General features: G+C 37.5%; 2 non-coding genes across 2 annotated transcripts; both read right to left on the bottom strand.

Moving 5' to 3' along the window:
• Positions 1 to 8: 8 nt before the first annotated feature.
• LOC121253732 lies at positions 9 to 105 on the bottom strand. The gene has a single exon (XR_005938456.1). It is a non-coding gene; the product is annotated as a small nucleolar RNA snoR31/Z110/Z27 (small nucleolar RNA).
• Positions 106 to 178: 73 nt separating this feature from the next.
• On the bottom strand, positions 179 to 263 carry LOC121253733. Its single transcript, XR_005938457.1, has one exon. It is a non-coding gene; the product is annotated as a small nucleolar RNA R32/R81/Z41 (small nucleolar RNA).
• Between the last annotated feature and the right edge of the window lie 17,786 nt (positions 264 to 18,049).

The raw sequence follows: 18,049 nt of genomic DNA, 5'->3' as shown, positions 1-18,049 counted from the left end.
AGCATCAAATTATCAGAAAACATAAAAATCTTTCTCATAAACAGCACGCTCGTGCTGTTTCAGAAGGTGTCCTAAGATTTTTTCTGAATTCATCATCTTGATGATGCTAACAAAAACAGCTTCAAAACATCGAAAAAAGTAAATCCAAGAGAGAAATAACTGTAGATCGTTTAACAGACCAAGAATCAGAAAGAACGTAGCGAGGAGTTGTTGATCATATGAAATTGATCATCACCCGTCCATTACTTTCATCACGTTCATAAATCTACGCACGCTCAGTGAGATACAGAGAAGAAATATGATAGAAAATCAGAGAGCAGAGGTGAGAAAATAAAAAGAGGGTGAGAGACGGAAAGACAGATAGTGAAGTTTTTATAGGGGGTGTGCTCTAACTTGAAACCCTAGCGGGCTACCCTCCTGATTTCTTTTAATCCCGCCGTTTGGCTACAGCTATTTGTTTGTCCACTTGTCCTTGATAACTTTATTCTTTGCTCGAGTAAACACAAACCCAAATCTGTCTTGGTCACCCTTTTTTTTTTTTAAAAAAAAAAAAAACAAATGCCACATACTCATTCATCACTAGCACATATACAAAGTTTTTCTCCAAGAGTTTTTCTCCTCTTCACATTGAAGTGCAAACTTAGCAAGCTTATATGCTGTTAGGAATTTGGACCTCCCAAATTCACTCTCAGGATTCACTTTTTGGTGAAATATGAAGAAAAATAGAGAAATAATAACAACACAATAATTTACGTGGAAACTCTAAAAATAGGAAAAAAACCACCAGACCCAAAGAAGAAAATATACTATGTGAAAAATTAATACAATCACATAATTTTTCTTCTCACCCCAAATGACACCCACAAAGCTTCCCCACTAGTAAAACTTTAACTCTCACATCTTTCCTTTTTACAAGAAAAGGCTAATAGAGGACTTTTCTTAGAGTCACAAGTTATTAATTAAGCTTATGACTTAATGTACTTTATCTAGAGGCTAAGCCCTCTTATTTATAGGTCATGGGCCTTGGCTCCTCCATCACTCCTCACCGATGTGAGACTCCAAAGGAGCATAAACCCAACAATCTCCACCTTGCGAATTTGGCCGATCCCACATCCACGCTCTACCGCAATGAAGATTTTCATAGCTTCTGCTATCATGCTCCACCATAAAAGTATACCCATTCAGAATAAACCAATTCCAAGCATTTCAATTTTGGTCCATGTCGAAAATAACCTTGTTGAAAAATTATGGTGCAACTTCCAAGTTTGGCTTTCCTGGAAGTTCATCAGCCATCGACAAAAATTTTCACCACACACCCTGCATTACTGCCAAATCAATGCTTGTGTGCAAACTTGTGAACCCGCTAACATTAACACATCCTCTATCATAACAACTTTGAGAATTAGCGGCATGCCATGAGGATGTACATGTCCCTTTTCAAAAGACATCGTCTTCCTTGGAGAGAGACACAACGTTAGTTTTATTACCAGTATCTCCATTTAATGACTTGGAGCTACTTGCCGAACCTGCTCCTGCTCTTGGACAATTTTTCTTGACGTGCCCAAATTGTCCATACTCTCAGCAGACTATTTTCATTTTCATAGAGTTCTTCTTCTTCCCATTATCAGCTACTACCAATGCTAAGTTCTCAGGTGGACCATTTCTTCCACCACCTAGTTTTCTCTCTTCAGAAAAGAGTTTACTGGTAACCTCTGAAAAAATTATTTTCTCATTCTCATGTATCAAAATAGGTTTCATATGCTCATAGGAAGGTGGAAGAGACCAGATGAGTCTCAAGGCTTGATCCTCATCATCAATTTTAACTCCAATAGATTCTAGCTCAGAGACAATGCCATTGAGAACACTTAAATGATCTGAAATAGTTGTACCTTTACTCATATGCAGTGTATGAAACTGCTCTTTCAGGTACACCCGATTCGAGAAGCCCTTCGTCTGATACAACTCTTCGAGCTTTTCCCAGAGTTCCTTTGCCGTAGATATTCTATGCACATTTGCAAGAACATTCTTGGCCAGGCACAGACGTATCGCACTTGCTGCTCTCAAATCCAGATCCTCTCAATCTTCATCGCTCATTACAGATCTGCTATTTATTTTATCAGTCACGCTAGTATCACTGCTGACTTCAGGGATTGGTCTGCCCTTCAACGCCTTATGTAATCCTGATTGAATCATAATATCATTGACTTGAACTTGCCACAAGCCAAAATTGATTCTCCCATCAAATTTCTCCACCTCAAATCTGATAGGATTTGTAGCCTTACTTCCTGACATTGCTTCGATGAATTTTACCGTAGAAATGAATGGTACTCACTAAGTAAGTTCCTTAGTCTTTCCTAGACAAAACTTCAAGGTTCCCAGGAAATATTAGAGGGTCACACTGGACCACTTAAATACCAATCTCCTAAACAGAACCTCCTTAGACTGTACGTATCCACACTACCATACCAAAGCTCCACCCACAAAAAAAGAACCTAGTGGCTCTGATACCACTTGTTAGGAATTTGGACCTCCCAAATTCACCCCCAGGATCCACTTTTTGGTGAAATATGAAGAAAAACAAAGAAATAATAATAACACAAGAATTTATTTGGAAACTTCAAAAACAGGAGAAAAACCACTAGGCCCAGAGAAGAAAATATACTATGTGGGACTCCAAAGGAGCATAAACCCAACATGTGCAACCACATTGCAATCTCTAGGGGTGAATTGCAGTAGCTATCTCTGTCCATTTCTACATTTCGTCTTTATATCTTCAATGACTTGACTATACCAAGCACAATTCTCATCTCTGGATTGCACTTCCTTGATAATCTTCATTGCATCCCCTTCCAAAACAACTGTATCAATACCAATTTCCTCACATAATACTATAGCTCTCCAAAGAGAAGTAGCTTCAGCCATCACTGCATTTTTGATAGCTTTCCTTGGCATACACATAGCAGCAATGACTTCCCTTTCACAATCCCTTATTTCGATACCAGCTCCCATCTTCAATGTAGACTCCTCAAATCCGGCATCCCAATTTACCTTATATGAGAACTGAGGTGGAGGTTGCCATTTGACATTTCTGTTTACAGGTGAGGACCAGAAATGTGACGCCAGCAGATTCCGCTTGGGATCGGACGGACATCCGAAGCATCGGGACATGCAACACAAGGTTATCTGCCCTCGTTCATGACATATAAGATGCAATGTTCCTAACATGCATCTAGCATCATGCAATATTCGCAGCGGATAATTTTTTTTTTTTAGCAATACTATGCACCAAACTTAAAATATCCCAAATACTTAAAATATAAACCATGCATACTTAAAACATCCACATACCACACGGGTCTCAGAAGACTGTAATCTCAAAACAATGAAGACATGGCTCCATAATTACATTGCCAAAATATACTATTGGGCTAGTTCGTTGAGTAACTCGCGTAACTTGACTAACGATGCCGGAATACTATTTAAAGATCGAACTATGGAGGTTGCAAGCTCTGTGCTGCGTCTACGGCGTCTAGTCAACCTCCTCCAGTCTGCTAGTGTCTGCTCCCTGCTCTGATCCTGACACATCGCCTACCATTCGGGGGAAATGGTAGTTGGGACTACCACGGTGAGATTTGATTACAAATCTTAACAAGTTAACAGGAACTTCCACACATGGTAATGATGCATGCATGGCAGTAAAAACATGAATGCATAATCAAAGTCATAAATAAGCATAGCATAACTTGATATACAACATGGCATAAATGACATAACTTGAACTGAAATTGAAACTTAGCTTGACGTGACATGTCATGTATGTGAACTTAAAACATAACATGGACTAGCAACATAGCATGAACATGAACTTTAACATAGCATGAACGTGAATATACATAATTTGAACATGAGCTTGAACATAACATGAACCTGAGCATGACATAACATAAATGTAAACTTGGAACATAACGTGAACGTGAATATGACATAACATGAATGTGAACTTGAACATAACATGAACCTGAGCATGACATAGCATTAATGTGAATTTGGAACATAACGTGAACATGAACATGACATAACGTGAACGTAAACTTGAACATGACATGAACTTGAACATAACATGACATAAACATGAACTTGAAATATATTCTTGTCTCCTGGGGTTACCATGATTGGCATGAACTTGAAACTTGGCATGAACGTAAACTTAAACGTAACATGACGTGAAACATGACTTCAATGTGAAATACATGAACTTGGAATCTTATTCAATGAACTTAATTAATAAAGTGACCATACGGGTGCTACACGGGTCCCCTTGAGCCATGTGTCCATGCCGATTACCGCATCACAACACAGGTGTCTATACCAGCTGTGAGTGGGTTAATACGTACTTCATAGTTGTTGTGGCCCCATACTTCATGCTCCACAGTTGTTGTGGCCCCATGAATTGTTTGTGCCACACTTGCTGTTGATAAACGTAACATAATGTGTGGCTCCATCGGCGTTAGTGCCTGGCGCTCTCCGATGATCAGTTAGTTAGGCCTCATTCGCAATCTGTTGACTGTACTTCGTCAACCTAGGGAATTTCACACCTATTTAGACACTCCGGCGTGAACAAAGGAGTTTCACTAGGATATTACCCCATCATAGCGCTTAGGGTCGTGATTGACGTGAATAACTTAACTGTATATATGACATTTCGTAACGTGACGTGACATGAACGTGACATAAAGGACGGAAGTCCTGACGTAACGTAACGTGACATGAACGTAAGACGATAGACATGACATAAAGTGTAACAGACAACATTTCATAACATGGCATACATGTAGCAGACAATATTTCGTAACTTGACATAACATGTAACAGACAATATTTCGTAACATTGTATAACATGTGACAGTGAATATTACGTGACATGACATACATGTAACATATAGCATACGTAATGTGGCATACTTGCAACATATAGTAACATGGGGCAAAATATATTGTATAACAGATAAATATTTTGTGACAGAATAATTCGTGTAATAGATAAACATGTGATGACATGGCATATATAACAACACACGAACATAAATTGTAGTTCTCTTACCCATCACACATACACAGTAAACTGATAGTAAGTTAAGAGCTAACTTACCTCGATCGTCACGTTCTACGAGATTAAAGTGCAAAAAACGAGGAACTGATAGAGGGTATTCTAAAAGTTAAAACTTTAATGACTAACAATTAAAAATGTGGAAAGAGAAAACTTTGAGTAAAATTACTATTTTATCCTTTACATGTGGAAAAATGACCATTTTATCCTTGACTTAAGGATTTCACATCCTAACTCCAAAAATTATCAAAATTTACATTCCTCATGTAAATTTTGTCCTAGACTCAAATATTAACTCAAAAAAATTTAAAACCATTCACAACTATAGAAAAACCCGCAATGGCCGAAACATTCATAGGCCATTTCTCTTGATTTTGGTTGCAATTTCTTCCATCTTCAAAACTCATGTTTAAACCAAAATTTTTGTAACAAGGATCTTCCTATCCTAAGTTTTTTAAAAAAATACACTTAAAATATCCATTAAGAAAAGCTAATCATCAACATCAAACTTTTTGTAAAAGGACCCAAACTTTTTAACAAAAAGTAAACCCTTAAATCACAAGTTTTGGCTTTAATAAAAACATCTCCAAGAATTCCCAAAAAAAAAAACAAATCTTACTTCTAACACATTCATAACATCATCTTAAGATCAACCATGCTTTAAATCATCAAACAAAAGCCACCAAAAATCACAAAACAACACTTGGAGTTTTTGGTTTTAAACTTAGTCCAAAACAGAAACTTTTCTCTCCACTAACTTAGATCAATCTCTTGATCCATGGGTTAAAACATGTGATCTTCAAACTAAAACATCTCATGGTTTAAAAATGTGTCATAAAGAAGTTCAAACTATCAAAATTAAAATCACATGGCTAAAACTCCATAAAACATGGATCTAACCGAAAAACATCAAATCTTAGGCCTAACCGAAATCCTCTTGCATAGAAAAATCATACCTTTAAAACTAATACTAAATATCTTCAAAATAACATCCTAATATGTATATAAGAGTCTTAGGATCATCATATAAAAATATTAAAGCCTTTGGAATAAGATAAAACCACGAAATATTCCAACTTTCACAAAACAAAAACTGATTTTCCACTTCCAGTTTTCAAGTTTCTAAATCTAAGGAAATATATCATCAAAAGCTTTATCCATGTAACAAAACTGCAATGAACATTCATAAACACATGCTAACAACACTCCATAAAATTTTCGGACCAAGATATGTCCATTAGCTTGGTCAAAAATTCCAAAACATATCATACTCTCCAGTTTCACGCCCAGAATGACCTTTTATGGTTAAAAATACTTTTGACTGACCATATGAGCATGAATTGAGACTAATAAGATATCCACCGAAAATAGACTCAAAGACGAACAACTTTTATGAAAGATTCATCATGAGAAAATACTTACAAGGGGTCAAGAATGGCCACGTAAAAATACACAGAAATCTACCCGAGAGAGTACTTTTGGGTTTCTCTCTAAGAACGGGGGAAAGAAGTAATAAAATGGAGAGAAGTGTGTCTTGCATGACTTTAGACTCCTGGAGGGGGAAGTTATGGGCTTGAAAGACCCTTGATTGGAGTTGGCTATGTGACATAAAGTAGAGAATAGTGAGAGGCACGGACTGCCTGCAGCAGCTGTGAGATATGGAGATTGATGGAGTGGATTTCTCCTTCACATCAAGGCACTATTGGGTGCAGCCAAAGGTAGTGGATGGTCTGCCATGTGGGGGAGGAAACTTCTCCAAGAATTTTTGCCAAGGTGGCCAATTTCGTGGGCCTTGGTGGGCCCCAACCAAGTGGGCTTCAATTTGGGGTTTAAAGGGGTTTTAGTTAGGGTTTGAGATGCTATCAAGCCCAAAACCAATTTTTCTTGGCCTAATCAAATTTCCAAAGTTTAAAAGATTGGATAATGATGTCATGACAAGGATTTGATTAATTAATAGCATGTGGAAGTGATTTAATCAAGTGATTAAACACAATGCTAGAAATCGGATTAAAAAGGGTTTGGAGGCCAACTTTAGGGTTTGGGGAAACCGTTTAGGGTTTTGGTTTCAATCAAGCTTCTAGGGTTTCAATTGGATTCCAACCATTTAGGGTTTTGCTAGGGTTGAAACCCTCTTTGGTTTGGCACAATTTGGTTGAACAAATGAAACAAGGTTTTGCTTAGGTGACATAATCTCACACCTTGATTTCTTGCACAAATCTATATAAAGGTTTCTCTTTGTGCCAAGTGTCTAGTACCATTCACTATGTGTGGCTAAGATCTTGTCAAGTGTCCAAATAAAACTTCTCTAATCTAATTTGGACATTCTACACTGTGATTTTAAAAACACTGCATTGGGTGCGCTTATCGAGATTACTATTCACTTCAAAAAAATGCATAATAAACTTAGTACTGAAAAATCCTAAATATTCATATTAACCTATAGTGAAATTTTTTTACCAAAATTCAACCCCAAAGTGCCCCTAAAAATAATTTCACAATTTCAAACAGTCGTTTCGTCCGAAATTATGAAAATGGGTTATTGCGCGATAAAATCCTAAATAATCCAGTGAGTCTAATGGCGTAGACCATTACGTATTTTGACACTTCTAACTACCTCAAATAATTAAATTCATATATCTAGCATCATAGTGAGTGGTAACACTGACTATGTTGACAGACTAAAACCTGTGGGATTGGTCGATTCGTAAAAACTTATGGGATTTTCACGAGGTTCCTAAAGTCAATAGAAATTCCACCGGTGAATTTCTAGTGGGCTGTTACAAGAAAAGTAATTTCTATCAACACCCTTAGCCAGTATATATTCATCTCGATCTGTCATTGTAGCTGTTAGCACCTCAGTAGGACTTTGAAAGGAATTCTAAAAGCTCCAGTTATTTCTTCTCTGCCACAACTTTCTAAAGATAAAAGCCATGCCTTCTAATTCCTTCTTCTGTAATTTCTGAAATAAATCAGTCCATGTGTCAATAAAGTCGTCCTCTCTGCAACTCAATTTCTATGCTTTACTCTTTGTCTCAGCCCAAACATCAGAACTTGCAACACAGCTCCATAACACATGCCCACTGGTTTCCTCCAACTACTCACATATTGGACAGAGACCCCAGTTTCTGTGATCTTCTTTCTTTGCAAATTACCTTAAGATAATTAGGAATATTAAGCTCTCATAATCTTTTCCATATCTGATTTGTCTCTACTGTAACATATTGCTCCCACCAAGTTTCCTTTTGATATCCATAGCCACATAATATGCACTCTTTATAGTAAAGAGTCCATTTTTTAGTATGTCCCCAATAAAGATTACCCTCTAGGCCCATTCTGCTAACTGGTACAGCATAAACAATATCAGTTTCTTCTTTACTGAATGTTTCCCTAACCAAAGCATGATTCCAACCACCAATTTCCTCATCAATTAACTCAGCCACAGTAGCTTCCCTTCTCAGTGCAGAAACAGGAGATTGAATAGTATATGAAGATGGAGTTGGCATCCATTTATCCCCCATATTTTTATCTGCTTCCCATTACCTACTCTCCATCTCATCCCTTCACTAACCAGATCTCTAACTTCTCACAAACTCCTTTAGATATATGAAGGACCACAACCAAGTTTAGTTTCCATAATTGAGAAATACCTGAAGTATTTTTCCTTCATAAAAGGAGCTGCTAAAGAGTTAGATTTAGTTGATAACCTCCAAATCTGTTTAGCAAGCATTGCCCTATTAAAACACTCAATATCCCTAAACCCCATCCCCCCTTCACTTTTAGATCTGCTCAACTCACTCCATTTCCTCCATTGGATTTTATTATCATTCTTCAAGTGTCCCCACCATAACTTTGCAATTAGTGATGAAATTTCTTTGCACAATACTTTAGGCAGCTCGAAAACACCCATAGCATAGGTTGGGTGAGCTTGCAACAGATTTTATAAGAAACTCTTTCCCTGCTTATGTCAAGAAGTTATTTTTCCAATTGCTTATCCTTGCCCATACTCTCTCTAATAACTCGAAAGGATTTATACTTAGATCTACCTACAACTACTCCTTGCACTAATCACCCCTACCAAGTTGTTTCTTATTTGCTGAGGAGCTTGAAAACACCCATAATTGTCTTGGTCAGGTTGCTTGTCCATGTTTTTAGAACTCATTATATTGAAATCATAATAGGATCTACATTACTCCACTCGTTATAAGATCAATTAGATATATACAAAATAATAATAATAATAATAATTTCCTTATAAATGAAAAAAATATTATTATTTCTAATTGTTTCAGAAAACTATATGGATATAATTGTTATTGGAATGATAAAATTTAAAATAGAATATTAATTTTACATTTAAAAAATAATAATATTTTTCAAATGAAAATAATATTAATTTAAAAAGTATTATTCAGTATGATTCATTATTATGAGAAATAATATGAAGACAATGGTTTTTTTAAACGATATCCTATAGTAATAAAATATTATTTTTTTAAATGTAAAGACAATATTTTAATTTTTGAACTTATACATAATGGAGGAGGTATTTTCCTCCCGGCCAATGGGCTGGTCCCGTGCAAGGCATAGAGGCTCGTCTCGTTCCAGATCTTATATTCCTACGGCCCTAGGTTCGTTCAAGGGGCCTGACCCATGAAGTGTGTCAGCCAAAGGAAGACACTTCGCATGGGAAACGAGACTCTGAGGGGGAAAGACAGGACATGCTGACCATGACATCCCCTGTGACACCTTTTAATAGCCTACTAGAAATTTATTGGTGAAATTTCTATAGCTTTTAGAAACCTCGTGAAAACACTATAAATTTTCACGATACGACCAATCGCGTAAGTTTTAATCTGTCAGTATAACCAGAGTTATCACTTACTATGGTGCCAGAAGTGCGATTTTATTTATTTGATGCAGTTAGAAGTGTCAAATTGAGTTATGGTATGCGTCATTAGACTCAGTTGATTATTTATTTTATGACGCAATAATCTCATTTTCAGTTTTCAGACGAAACGTTTGTTCGAAAACGAGTTTTGCTTATTTCAAGGCACTTTGGGATTGAATTTCAATAAACGAATTGCACAGTTAGATTTGTATAAATATTTAGGATTTTACAGTGCAAAATTTATGTTTCACTTTATCGAAGTGAATAGTAACCTCTATAGTAGCATCTAGCGTAGTGTTTTCAAAATCACAGTGTGGAATGTCCAAATTAAGTTAGAGAAGTTTTATTTGGACACTTGGTAGGATCTTAGCCACACTTGGTGACTAGTATTGGACACTTGGCACAAAAAGGAACCATGAGTTGGATTATGAAGGAATTAAGGTGTGAGATCATGCCACCTAAGTAAAACCCTATTCCTTTTCCATCTGATCAACCAAATTGTGCCGAATCAAAGAGGGTTTCAACCCTAGTGAGACCCTAAATGGTTGGAGTCCAAATGAAACCCTAAAAGCTTGGTTGAAAATCAAAACTGTAAACAGTTTCCCCAAACCCCAAAGTTGGTCTCCAAATCTTATTTGATCCAATTTCTACCATTGTGTTTAATCATTTCTACATGCTATAAATTTCTCAAATTCATGTTATGACATCATTATCTAGCCATTTAAACCTTTGAATTTTGACTGGACTAAGAAAAAATTTAATTTGGACTTGATAGTATCCCAAACCTTAACCAAACCCTTTTTAAATTCCAAATTAAAGCTCACTTGGTTGAGGCCCACCAAGGCATATGAATTTGGCCACCTTAGCAAAATTTCTTGAAGAAATTTCCTTCCCCACATGCTAGGCCATCCACTGCCCATGACTGCACCCAATAGTGCCTTGATGTGAGAGGGGAAACTGACCTCATCACCCTCCATACCTCACGACAGCAACAAGCAATTCTTGCCCCTCACTATTTTTCACTTTATAGGACAGGCACCTCCAATCAAAGGTTATTCAAGCCTATACCTCCCCCTACAGAATTCTAAAGTTGTGGAAGATACATTTCACTTCATTTCATCACTTCTTCACCCCCGTTCTTAGAGAGAAACCCAAAAGAGCTCTTTTAGGCATATTTATTAGTCATTTTGTGTGGCACTTTTTGACCATTTCTAAGTATTTTCTCACAATTAATCCTTAATAAAAGTTATTATCGTCGAGTTTAGTTTCTGTGGTATCTTATTTGTTTCATTTCGTGGTCATTGGTCTGTCAAAAGTTGTTTTAACCATAGAAAGGTCATTCTGGATGTTAAACTTGGGAGTGTATTTTGGTGTTTTTGACCAAGTTAATGGACATATCTTGGTCCAAAAATTTTACGGAGTATTGTTAACATGTGTTTATAAATGTTTATTGAGGATTTGTTACATGACTAAAGCTTTTGATAAAAGATTTGCTTAGATATAGAAACTTAGAAACTGGAAGTGGAAAAACAGTTTCTATTTTGAGAAAGTTTGAATATTTTGTAGTTTAATCTTACTCCAATGGCTTTGATATTTTTATTTAATGATCCTAAGCGTCTTATATGCATGTTAGGATGTTTTGTTTTTTAGATATTTAGTATTAGTTTTAAAGATATGATTTTTCTATGCAAAAGGTTTTTGGTTAGACCTAAGATTTGATATTTTTGGGTTAGATCCATGTTTTATTGATTTTTAGCCATGCGATTTTAAGTTTGATGGTTGGATCTTCTTTAGGACATATTTTAAAACCATGTGATGCTTTAGTTTGAAGAACTCATCTTTTTAAGCCATGAATCAAGAGATTGATCAAAACTAGTTAAGGAAAAGTTTTATTTTTTGGACTAAGTGTAGAACCAAAAACTCCAAGTAGGGGTGAGAATTGGGCAGTCTGAATCGGAAAATCCGACCGGACCAGCCAATTCGGTCCGGACCGAACCGAACCGAGAATGGTCCCGGTCGGTCTCGGTTCAAATTTCATAGCATTCGACCGAATTGACCAATTAACCTAATCCTATCGCTAACTCACTATTAAGTATAATTATTAACTAATACTAATATTTATAATTTTATACTAATACTAATATTTATAATTTTATACTAATACAAGTATTATATTAATAGTCTCTACACTCTAGACTCTAATATGGTATAAAAAAAAATACTAATAGTCTAATACTAATACGATTATATAGTTATACCAATCATGATTCATAATAACTAATCACTATAAGTCTATAGTATTAATGTATTGTTATATAATATATAATATTAGTATCACTATATCATTATAATATATATACACGCACACACTATAAGTCTATATATATAGTAGTAACAGTAACACTATAATAGTATAATATATAGTATTAGTATATATTAATATATTATGAAAGTTATAGCAAAATACAGTATATCGTATTAGTAATAATTTAGTATCAATGTATTATTATATAATATATATTCCATGATTAGGATATATTAATATATTATATGTATCCATTATATGTACCCATTCATGCCATGTACCTATTATATGTTAAGTTGTTAAGTTTTAGATTGTAATTTCTAATTTATAATAACTTTTGTATTATTATTATTATTTTTTGGTTTTTCTAGTTTTTTATATAGATTAGTTTTCTTGTATCATTGTATTTTTCAAGATCAAGTTCTTTTTTAGTATTTTTAGCTAAAAAATGTACAAAATTTGAAGTGGGCCGTAAATAATTAAAATTGGAAAAAAAAAAATAACCAGATTTAGATGGGCTGAATGGCCCATTTTGGGCATGGTCTAGATCGAATGGACCACCCTGGACCGGACTAGACCGAAATGGACCGAATCGTATTGATCCTATATATTACTCGGTCCGATCCAGGCTGGAAAATCCCTGGACCGAACAGGTCTGGTCTTGTCCACAAAACCGCCTAAGACGGATCGGACCGGACTGAGATCACCCCTAACTCCAAGTGTTGTTTTGTCATTTTTGGTAAATTTCATTTGATGATTTGAAGCATGGTTAATATTAGGATGATGTTATGAATATGTTAGATGTAAGATTTGTTTTTTTTTTTTTTTTTTTTTTTGGAATTGTTGGAGATGTTTTGAATAAGTTCAAAACTTGGGTTTCAAGGGTTTGTTTTTAGTTAAAAAGTTTGGATTTTTTTACTAAAACGTTTGATGGTGATGATTAGCATTTCATTTAATAGATGTTTAAGTATGTTTTTAAACTTAGTATAGGAAGATTTTTGTTGTAAAATTTCGGTTTAATCATGAGTTTTGAATTTGAAAGAATTGCAACAAAAATCAAGGGACCTATGTAAGTTTCGGCCCCTTTAGAGTTTTCGTGGTTGTGTTTAGTTTTAAATTTTTCTGAATTAATATTTGAGTTTAGGACAAAATTGACATGAGGGATGTAAATTTTGGTATTTTTTGGTGTTAGGATACAAAATCCTTAAGTTATGGGTAAATTGGTCATTTTCCCACATGTAAATGGTAAAATAGTAATTTTACTCTAAATTAATATTTTTTCATATTTCTAATTGTTAGTGATTAAGTTCTAATTTTTTGAAATCACTACTTTCAGTTCCTCGTGATTGCGCTTGAGTTCTCTTAGAAATGTGAAAACCGAGGTAAACTAACTTTTTACTTAATATTAGTTTAATGTGTATGAGTGACAAGTAAAGGAACTGTAGTGTATGTATGTATGTTATCTTATGTGCTATGTCAAGTCATTACATATTCATCTGTCACACAGAATTTATTCTGTCATGAATTATTCATCTGTTACGCAAGATATTCTATCATATTTTACTATACATTGCAAATACTTCTTGTTAAATATGCTATCTATTACATGTATGTCATACCATGTAATATTCACTGTTGCAAGCATGACATGTTAAGTATGTTGTGTGTTACATGTTATGTCATGTTAAGTATGTTATCTGTTACATGTTACAAAATGTTTAAATCTAAAGTAAGTCATATCTTTTGAGCTACGTTCAAGTCATGTTGTGTTACATCAGGGCTTTCGTCCTTTCATATTCTAGTAACTTTTCATCTCAAATATAGTTTATGTATTTCGAGAACAATCACGTCAAGTTATTCATGTCAATTACGACCCTAAGTGTTAGGATGAGGTAATATCCTAGTGAAACTCTTTTGTTCATACTAGAGTATCTAAATATGTGTGAAATTCCCTAAGTTGACGGAATACTGTCAACGGGCAGCAGGCATGGCCTAACTAGTTGGTCATCGGAGTACGCCAAACACTAACGCCGATGAAGCCACATTTTAGTTCTTGTGGAGTCCACAGTGAGTGTGGCACATACAACGAACTCACAACTGGTGCAGATACATGTGTTGTGATGCGGTTATCGGTAGAGACACATGGCTCTAGGGGACCCATGTAACACCCAAGTAGTCTAGTTTAATCAGTTCAAGAAAAAAATCACAAGTTCTTGTTAAGTCAAGTCTCAGATCAAGTTCATGTCAAGTCAAGTCTCAGCTTAAGTCCAATTCAGTTTACGCAAGTCAAGTTCAGTTCACACTTCAGTTTAAGTTACGTCAGTTACGTTATATTGTATGTCAAGTTATACTATGATTACTTATGACTTTGATTATGCATTCATGCTTTTATTGACATGCATGCATCATTAACCTGTGTTGAGGTTTTCTGTTAACTTGTTGAAATTTGTAATCAAATCTCACTGTGGAAGTCTCAACTACCATTCCCTCCTAAATGGTAGATCTTGTTAAAGGATCAGAAGGAGAACTGGGATTCGACCAACTGGACACGGTCGATTGGGCGATAGTGCGTCATCAATGTTAATATAGTAATTAATTTAAATTACTACTTGAACTATGGAGCTGCATCTCCAATACTCTTTTGATCATAACCGTTTTGGACTAGTGTTATGATCTCAGTTGTTTAGTATATATCCTTTTGTATGAAGTATGTTTTAAGTAATTATGATATTTTCAGTTTGGAACATAGTATTCCTAAAGAAAAAAATTATCTACTGCAAATATTGCATAATACTTGATGCATGTTAGGAGCATTTCATCTTTAGTTGTCACGAACGGGGGCATGTAATCTTGTGTTGCATGTCTCGATGCTTCAGATGTCTGTTCGATCCCAAGCGGAATATGGGGGCATCACACACCTAGCATTAAAGGATCTACGTCGGCAAGTAAACAGGGAGGAAGAACAGACCTCCATTCTCTAATGATGGGCTTGGAAAGTAGGAACATAAATCATCCATCATTGAGATGCCACTCTTAGAGCCACACCGCATTAATGGCACCATCCTAGATCCCACATCGTATTAATGGCACCACCCCAGATCTTGCGCCGCATTGAAGGCCCAGTTGGGGTTATTATGGAGGGGTGTTGTGAACCCCCTGACACGGGGTATGGAATCCCCCCCCCCCCCTTTAAACCTTTATAAAATCCGTGTCCCAGGTAGGAAGAATTCTCTTTGAACTCAATTATTCTCTAGCCATTACTCTATCCATGAGAGATTGACTTAAGCAACAGAGGTTCCTCGAGCCCACCTTCATCCTTGTGTTTGCAGGTGAAGATTGCAGCCCGAGTTGCTAGAACTTTGTCCAGGCATACAAAACACGATGTTAATAGTGGCGCCGTCTGTGGCATTTCTATAGACATAATGTGTCCTTCGTATCCCGACGACTACCCTTTCTTAAACAACCTGAAGATCAAAAGCCTTCTCAGAAGACATGGAAGCATGTTTTGTGGAGATGGAACAATTGGTGAAGACGCTAACTGCACAAGTAGAGACGTTTCAGAGGGAAAATGAAGCTCTACGGGTAGACGCTGACAAACTACTTGAAGCCACTGAGCCCAGTCATAATAGACAAGGCGAGTCGTGAGGCGTAGGAGGGATGGATATCGATGACGACGAGAAGATGAAGATGTATCACGAGTTACGCGACCTCATGGGCAAATAAGAGGAGATGGCTAAGAAAGTGGGAGCATCATCCTCGGTAGACCATATGCAGCAACAACATGCCTTACAATGCAGAAGTGATGGCCATGTCACTATTGCCAAAGTTTAGAGTTCCCCATATAGACCTGTATGACAAATCCAAGGATCCCTTTGAGCATTTGGACACTTGTAAGGCCCATATGACCTTGGATGGATTCCCCGGAGAGATCGCTTGCAGGACCTTCCCTTTGACCCTGAAGGGTGCAACAAGGGCGCAATTCATGTCACTGGTATCGAACTCAATCTACAGCTTTAAGTATCTGGCTCACCTTTTCATCACAGAGTTCATGGCCAGCAAGAAGAGAAGACGTATGACAGCCTACCTCCTGACTATCATGCAGCAATAGGATGAGAGCGTGAAAGCATACTTGGCCAGATTAAATTAAGAGCACATGACCACTGATGACCAAGATGAGAATATTACTCTTACCACCCTCCTGGGTGACATATGGCCTCGAAATCCATTTATGGCAGAGTTGGCAAGGAAGACTCCCACCACACTATAATAATTTATGGACCAAGCGGATGGATCCATAAATGCAGAAGATATGCTTCGAGCATTGACCGCACCAAGAAAGACAGAGTCGGAATGGGCTGACAGTAAGGCCAGAGAGTCAGCCTAGTCCAAAGCTGCAGAAAAGGCCAAAAGGGGACACTATGGCAAAGGGTGAGATGAAGCCGCTCCTCGAGGGGGCTAGGCACCCAACCCGATCGGGTCACGATAACAATACAGGAAGATGTCAGACCAGCCGTGCTGGAAGCTGACCATTAGGACAGTAATCGATGTTATTGTACCTTCCACCGGTCCACCACCCATAACACTGCTTAATGCAAATCCCTCGACAGTGAGAGGGGGAGAGTGACATACCGACCCCCATGAAACCATACTGACAGGTAGGAGGAGAGGGAGCGAAGCCGAGGAAGATTTGACCGTTTGAGGAGGAGCGATAGCCTAAGGAGGTAGGCGCAATCGAAGACCCTGAATAGTCACCCTCGGATGCCACCTTGCGAAGCCCCCCCTTAGGCCAGATTTGAACCATTGTCGAGGGGTTGCAGGCCGCGAGTCAACCTCCTCCTTCAAGAAAGCAAATGCTAGAAGGGCATGGTTCGAGGAAGTATATTCGATTGAATGCCGCCAGACTAAGTAGAGGAGAAGCGAGGTGGCGTCGGTCTTCTCTTTCGGGGAAGCTAATAAGGAAGGAGTCCTCTACCCCCACGATGATGCCCTGGTAGTGACTATCATGGTGGCTAACTTCACCCCCAGGAGAATCCTCATTGAAAATGACAATTTTGCCGACATTCTTTTTTGGGATGCCTTCACCTTGATGGGGATCGACCCCGCCTGCTTGCTACCTGCACTCATGCCATTGAAGGGGCTTATGGGGATATGGTTCTGCCGGAGGGAATCACCACTCTCCCAATTCTCACTGGGAAGGCCCCCACACTACCTCTACGATGACTGACTTTATAGTGGTGAAGGCCCCCTCGTCATACAATGCCATACTCGGACAACCCATCCTCGACAACCTAAGGATAGTAACATCAACTTACCACTTAAAGATAAAGTTCTCGACCACCATAGGAGTGGTCGAGATCCAAGGCGTGCAAGTCTTGGCACAGTAATGTTATGTGCGAGAATAGAAGCCGATGAAGGGCAAACTCCATGTGATAGGACCCCTAGGTGATGAATGCATCCCGTCGCCTCCCCCCGAGCTCGTCACTGTGGAGGAAGAAATCAGGGGCAAGCAGACTTTCAGACAAGTAGAGCCAGATGAACCATACGAGTTGGCTCCTTTAGACTCGAGGAGCCCTGAGGCCACGGTCAGGATTGGCAGCAAAATGGTGCCTGACATGCGGGTAGCTATGAAGCAACTCCTATCGAAACATCATGATGTGTTTGCTTGAGTCCACGAGGACATGCCTGTGATTCATCCCGACATCATCCAACACCACCTGTGTGTGGATCCAAAAACCAAGAAGAGCAGGCA

The sequence above is a fragment of the Juglans microcarpa x Juglans regia genome, chromosome 2S (assembly GCF_004785595.1).
Source record: "Juglans microcarpa x Juglans regia isolate MS1-56 chromosome 2S, Jm3101_v1.0, whole genome shotgun sequence".
Classification (NCBI taxonomy): domain Eukaryota; kingdom Viridiplantae; phylum Streptophyta; class Magnoliopsida; order Fagales; family Juglandaceae; genus Juglans; species Juglans microcarpa x Juglans regia.
The sequence above is the reverse complement of the archived record's forward strand: the minus strand, read 5'-3'. Positions and strand labels throughout refer to the sequence as shown.